At 34.9% G+C, this 6226-nt stretch overlaps 1 long non-coding RNA gene across 2 annotated transcripts; it reads left to right on the top strand.

The window, feature by feature from the left end:
* Window positions 1797–4596, top strand: LOC109719958. 2 transcript variants are annotated; one of them, XR_002218836.1, is made up of 8 exons: window positions 1797–2003; window positions 2082–2293; window positions 2405–2532; window positions 2622–2733; window positions 2821–2915; window positions 3004–3114; window positions 3546–3655; window positions 4399–4596. It is a non-coding gene; the product is annotated as an uncharacterized LOC109719958 (long non-coding RNA). The 2 variants fall into 2 exon arrangements; XR_002218837.1 differs by lacking the exon at window positions 2622–2733.

Raw genomic sequence — 6226 nt, 5'->3', positions numbered from 1 at the left:
GCAAGTTCAAAATTAGAATACGCACGATAATATTTAAAAAGATGTCTAATTTACATAGAAAAAATCTCGGCCTTCACATCAAATTTTCAAATCTCTTGATTTTACCACGATAAAATGAAACTGTTAAAAGAGATTTTAGAATTAACGACATTATCGTGCCATTGCCTATTTAGCTTTTTTTTGCATGTCAATTTTGGTTCCTAAAGTTTGCATATTTTTTATTTTAGTCCCAAAAAAAATTTTAAAATTTTATATTTAAATCCGGAATTAATCTTAAAGTTAAAATTTTCAACTAATTAGTAATTATAATTTTGAATTGTAATTTGAATTCAAATTTTAAATTGAATCTAAATTTTGATTTCAAACTTAAATTTTTTAAATTGTGATTTCAAACTTAAAATTTTTTATTTTGATCTTGATATTTGAATTTGCATTCAAAATTAAAATTTTAATTTTAATTTAAATATGTAATTTAAATTTAGACAAATGAGAACAACTAGGTTTGAGCTATAAGTTGATTTATTATTTTTTAATCATCTCAGATGCTTTACTACATAAGAGTAGATACAAGAAAGTAGACCATTAGTGAGCTGCATGTAATACATATTTTTTTTCTGTGCTTTTTTTGCAAATAGCCCCCTGACAAATTTTTTTTAAAAAATTGGCCCTATCAAAATTTTATTTGCAAAAATGGCCCTGGCCCCGCCACGCGAGCGCCACGTCAGCGCCACGCGGGCGGGGCTGGGCCATGTGTTTAAGTTGAACATGGTGAACCATTCACCGTGTTCAATACAAGGTTTTTGTATTGGACACGGTGAATCATTCACCGTGTCCAATACAAATACCTCCAACTTAACCAAAAATGACTAAGTTGTGAGTGTTTGTATTGGACACGGTGAATCATTCACCGTGTTCAATTATTTGTATTGGACACGGTGAATGATTCACCGTGTCCAATACAAACACTTTGCACTTAACCATTTTGTATTGGACACGGTGAACCATTCACCGTGTCCAATACAAAAACCTTGTATTGAACACGGTGAATGGTTCACCGTGTTCAACTTAAACACATGGCCCAGCCCCGCCCGCGTGGCGCTGACGTGGCGCTNCCGCGTGGCGCTGACGTGGCGCTGACGTGGTGGGACCAGGGCCATTTTTGCAAATAAATTTTTGATAGGGCCAATTTTAAAAAAAAAATTAGTCAGGGGGCTATTTGCAAAAAAAGCGAATCCTATCCTCATTTATTCGACCAGGAGAATTAAGATATGAATTTAAGTTTCGAGGACGAAACTATTTAAGGAGGGGAGATTGTAATGCATTGAAAATTGGTCTCGAGCTAATTGTGATCAAAGTGATCACAATAATGCTAAAATGGAAATTAAAGGTTTCTAAGCTTAATTAGAGGTTTGAGAACAGCATTTGGCATGTTTTGGAAGTGCTCGAAGTGAATTGGAAGTGTCAGAAACCTCCAATCACTGCTGCTATCAAGTAATGCTGAAATTCCTAGTTAATGTTGATCAAAATGATCAACATGATGCCAAATTGGAAATTAAATGTTACCAAATTAATTTGGTAGCTTGGGAAGTTTATTTGGCATAATTTGAAAGTGATAATAGGTGTTCGAAGCAAGTTGGATAAGTGAAATAGGCTTTAAAGTAGCTGCTGCCAGATTTTAGTTAGTGCAGGGACTAAATTGCGAGACTGCTGGACTGATTGTAAACTGCAGGGTTGTGGTGTAATATTGCTGAATTGAAGGGCTAAAGTGCAAAATTTTAGTCTTATCACTTAGTCCCTGGTTGTTTACACCTGTCTAAGCACTATGACCCTTTTCTCTCTCTTTCTTTCATCTCGTTTCTTCTTCTCTCTCTAGGCTAATTAAGGGTTGAGGAGATTGGTGTTGGCAGCCTGGAGGTTTGCGGGCTGAGGAGGGAGACCTGATCCGAGCAAGGGATTCCTGCTGTTGGAATTACTGAGCAGCTTGGTAGAAGCTTTTAACTAAGGTAAGCTTAGTTACTAATTGAGTTTAGTTAGATTAATCACCTTGGAAATGATTTATATATGTAATTCTCGCTGTTGAGGTCAAAGAAGAAACCTGTGAAGTTGAGTTGTGAAGTGAAGTTAGCAGGTTTGGGGCTTTGGTTTGTTGGACCTGCTGAATAGGAAAATTGGGTTGTTGAAACTAAAAGCAACTTGGAGGAACATCAGGAGTAACAGATTTGAGGTCGGACCTATTGGAGTTGTCGAGTTGAAGCTTCGGTTGAGGGAAGATTTGGAGAAGCTTCTAATTCAGGTAAATTGTTGATCAATTCCTGATTAAATTGTTAGGAATTGTTGTAGAGTGGGTTTAAAGAGAACAATTGATGTACTTGTAGAAGTAAAACTAGTTGCTATATGCTTGTAGGGGGCTGCACGAGGAGAAGAAGTAGTGCTGAAATTCTGCATATAGTGCAGAATTTCAGCCTTAGAGATTCCTGCTGTGGAGCTTCTTTGGTAATTCAAGCTGCAACAAATTTGGAGCTTGGAATTTAGGTGAGATGGATACTTATTTCCTGAGTTAAGCGGTCTAGAATTACTTTAAGGGAGTGTGAACAAAACAAGTCTTTGTTTCATACTTGTAGTAAGCTGTAAAGGAGAGGGTGAGGTGCTGAAATTTCAGCACTATGCAGAATTTCAGCATACACTTCTTGCTGATTGGAGCTGAAATAGAACCGAGTAGACCTTTAAACTCAGGTGAGATTAATGTGATTTCGGAGTCAATGAATATTAGTCACTCTAGTGGAATTATATATAAAAGAATTAAGTGTTCTACGCTTGTAGTGACTGTAAGAAGGAGGAAATAGTAGCGCGGATTTCAGCATTGAAGCTATGCGTTATTAGAGCTAAAAGAAAGCTTGTTGAGGCTGCGAATCGAGGTAAGATTGATGCTTATCTCTGATTGGAGTTATATTAGTTACTCTAGAAGAGTTCTAAGCAAGAGAAGTACTTGTTCTATGTTTGTAGGGGCTGCGAAGAAGAAGCCGAAGTGCTGAAATTTTTGCATGGTGCAGAATTTCAGCATGAAACAGATTTTAGTAAAAGCTGAAAACAAGCCAGGAGGAGCTCAAAATTGAGGTAAATAACTTACCCCTTGGCTCAGAATTAATTGTAGCTGTAAATGGATTAACTTAGGATATGTAGTGGTTAATGAAATCATATAAGAAACTGATTCTCATGTGCTGAAATGAGTGCATCGGAGCAGATTTCAGCAAATAATTCAGCATAGAGATTGGTTGCTGATTAGAACTGAAGCGAATTAGTGAGGATTAAATTGATGTAATTATGACTCGATACTAATTGGGATTGATGCTAGTAACTACACAAATAAGCTAAGCTAAAATTAATTTAGCTTGGAGAAGTATCAGCATTATATATATATATATAGAGATACTTGAAGTCAAAGGGCCAGTCTGGCTAAGAAGTAAATGTAGTTCTAGTTAACCTCTTTTATTCTTTTGTAAATGAAAGTTAAACATATACCAATGCTTAAAATGACATTTCGACAGGTTTGAGACACATTAACTACGACAGGAACCATTTTGGGCTCTAGTGGCATTGAGTCGAGGAGAATCATTTTGGTATAGTTGGGATATTGGTTCTCTTAGCATCCCTACAGGTGGGTGGTGCTATCCGAAATCTTTGAATCACCTTTTATGTCTATACTATTCGTTGAGCATATTTATAATTGTTTAGTCATGCATTATAGGGTATTTGGCATTGTGCAAGTGAAAATGTGAATTTCTATCAACAGTGAGAACTTGTGAACTTTAGAATGTGGACATAGAACCCTATGAATGTATGGACTAGAACAATAGTGAACTTGGTGACATTCTAACTAGAGGTTTGGTTAGCATCGAGAAATGAATTTGTGAAACTAGCATAAAGAACTAGTTAGAGTAAAGTGTGACAGTGTTTGTCAGTTGAATCCTCTAAAGGGGGATCAGATCATACTCACATTTGTTTGGTTCAAGTGAGGTCGCTCCTCCTTGAACGATGAGCTCCGGAGTAGTCATCTTTACTGGACCAGGAGGTGCGTCTCCCCCAGTTGACGGTCCCATCGGGTGCAGGTGCGTCTCCCCGATATTTGGGATAGCGTCAGTGAGTAATTGTTAACCAGAGGGTTAACTAAAATGAATTGGGTAAACTCAGTAAAAGCATGCATGCATATTTACAGTTTTTATATATTACTTTCTTCCAGCTTTGTACAGGCATTGTAGTAGTTACATATATAGTTGGTTACTATCTGTTTTACTTTTCTTGCCTACATATGCCTGAGTAGACCTAGTGGGTGAGTCGGCGAGGTCGGCGGCCGAACCCACTGGAAACTTTTCTGTAGTTCTCACACCACTAACCATACAGGTTCCAGTGCGAGCGATGTGGCCGAGGATCGTGGCAAGAGTCCCGCAGTGTAGCTAGCTGACACCAGAGTATAGTACTTTACCATTTTGAGTTCATGTGAGACATTTTGATGTACAGAGACATGTGAACGAATGTACTATAAAGCATGTAGATAACTAAATGTTTCAGTTATACAGTTCAGTTTGAAAGTTTTAAATTACAGTGAATTTTCAGTATAGCTAGCTTACTATCACTTGTGCTTGTTGTTTGCCCTCGTGCAAGCCATGTATATTGAAATGTTATCCTGGGAATTGTTTATTTCTTTATACATGTATTCGTTGTTGTTGAGCCTTGGGCGGACAGAGGAGGTTCTGTCCGTTCGGCGTCTGTGTACGGGCCCGGATCGACCAAATTGGCGATAGCGGGACGTGACAGCTGCTTTTAATAAGAATTCTGATAAGGCCTTTAGCAATGTAATTGTATTTTGTATATTAAGGTATTTACATATTCAAATATGAATTAAGACTCTTAAAATTTTGACTATTGACTCGTAACACTTGATTGATAATATTAATAATTTTTTATTTATTTTTTTTTTCAAAATTAACAAATTACTATTTGAAATGAGAGAATTCAACTTTTGGCTTTCTTTTTCTTGGATGGTATTTTGCTATTAGTTTTTTTCTCCAGTTAAATTATATTCTTTAGTTCATGTGAGTGATGTTTTATTAATTTGTATACTATTAATCTTAATTATGAGCTACAAAATTTATTTTTTTCTTAATATATAATATTAGAATATTTATTTGGTAGTTGAATCTTTATATTAGTGTAAAAAATATCTATTTTGATTTCGAATGTATTTTGATTAGTCTTATTTTTTGTGCTTTTGGTAATTACCTACTAACTTCTTTACTAATCTAAAGTTTAGAAATCAAATACTTTATTAGTTGTATGTGTGACGATAAAACTTAACGAGGGTACAATGAAGACGTTGCCGTCAAAAATACCAAAGATAGTACTTTTACTCCAATTAATTTTTTAATATTTTTTATTTATAAATTCTACATTGATGATAATAGAAAAATATTATTCATCTTTTTTAATATTGTAATGAGCTTTTGTTTTATTTTAAACTGATTTATTCATTTTACTTATTAGCTTTAAATATTTTTAGAAAGAAATATATTTTAATTTCATTCTTTAATTTATTTTTTAATTTTTAATTATTCAATACTGAGATAAATAATAATTAAAAATATTAATGAATAATAGGAAAAAAAAAGTGATGTTAATGTTATAATATTTTACTGTTATATTGTCTTCCTGCCGCATCGTACAGGGCCCCTTAACTAGTACATATTAAACCCTAATAATTTGCCACATGTCATTTTTTCTTTCACTTGAATTGTGGCTCCACCTTTAAGTAATGCTCCTTTGAACCGAGCTCACTGAACCTGGCCGTCTGTTCTTCCTATTCATTCTTTGAACTGAACCGAGCTATTTTATTATATACATTGTGTTGAGTCTGATTATTCACTGAACCGGCCCACTTTGTCTTCCTATTCTTTTTTTGAACTGAATCGACCTACTTTTTTATATACTCTATTTGAAGCCGATTTTTCTCTCCTTATTTGAATCGATCCGGCCCAATTGTTGCCTTTTTTTCTTTATTTTTTTTATTTAAATTGAACCGGCCTACTTGAATCCAGTTAGACAAAATGTCATATAACTGGTGGACATAAAGACTTGAAAATTACCAGCGAAAATCCAAAGATCATGGGGCAACTCTTGGGATTCACTTTGTAATGATGAAGGTTGTTTTTTTTTTTTTTATTTTTTTTATGTT

This window comes from Ananas comosus, linkage group 14 (assembly GCF_001540865.1).
Source record: "Ananas comosus cultivar F153 linkage group 14, ASM154086v1, whole genome shotgun sequence".
Lineage (NCBI taxonomy): Eukaryota > Viridiplantae > Streptophyta > Magnoliopsida > Poales > Bromeliaceae > Ananas > Ananas comosus.
The sequence above is the reverse complement of the archived record's forward strand: the minus strand, read 5'-3'. Positions and strand labels throughout refer to the sequence as shown.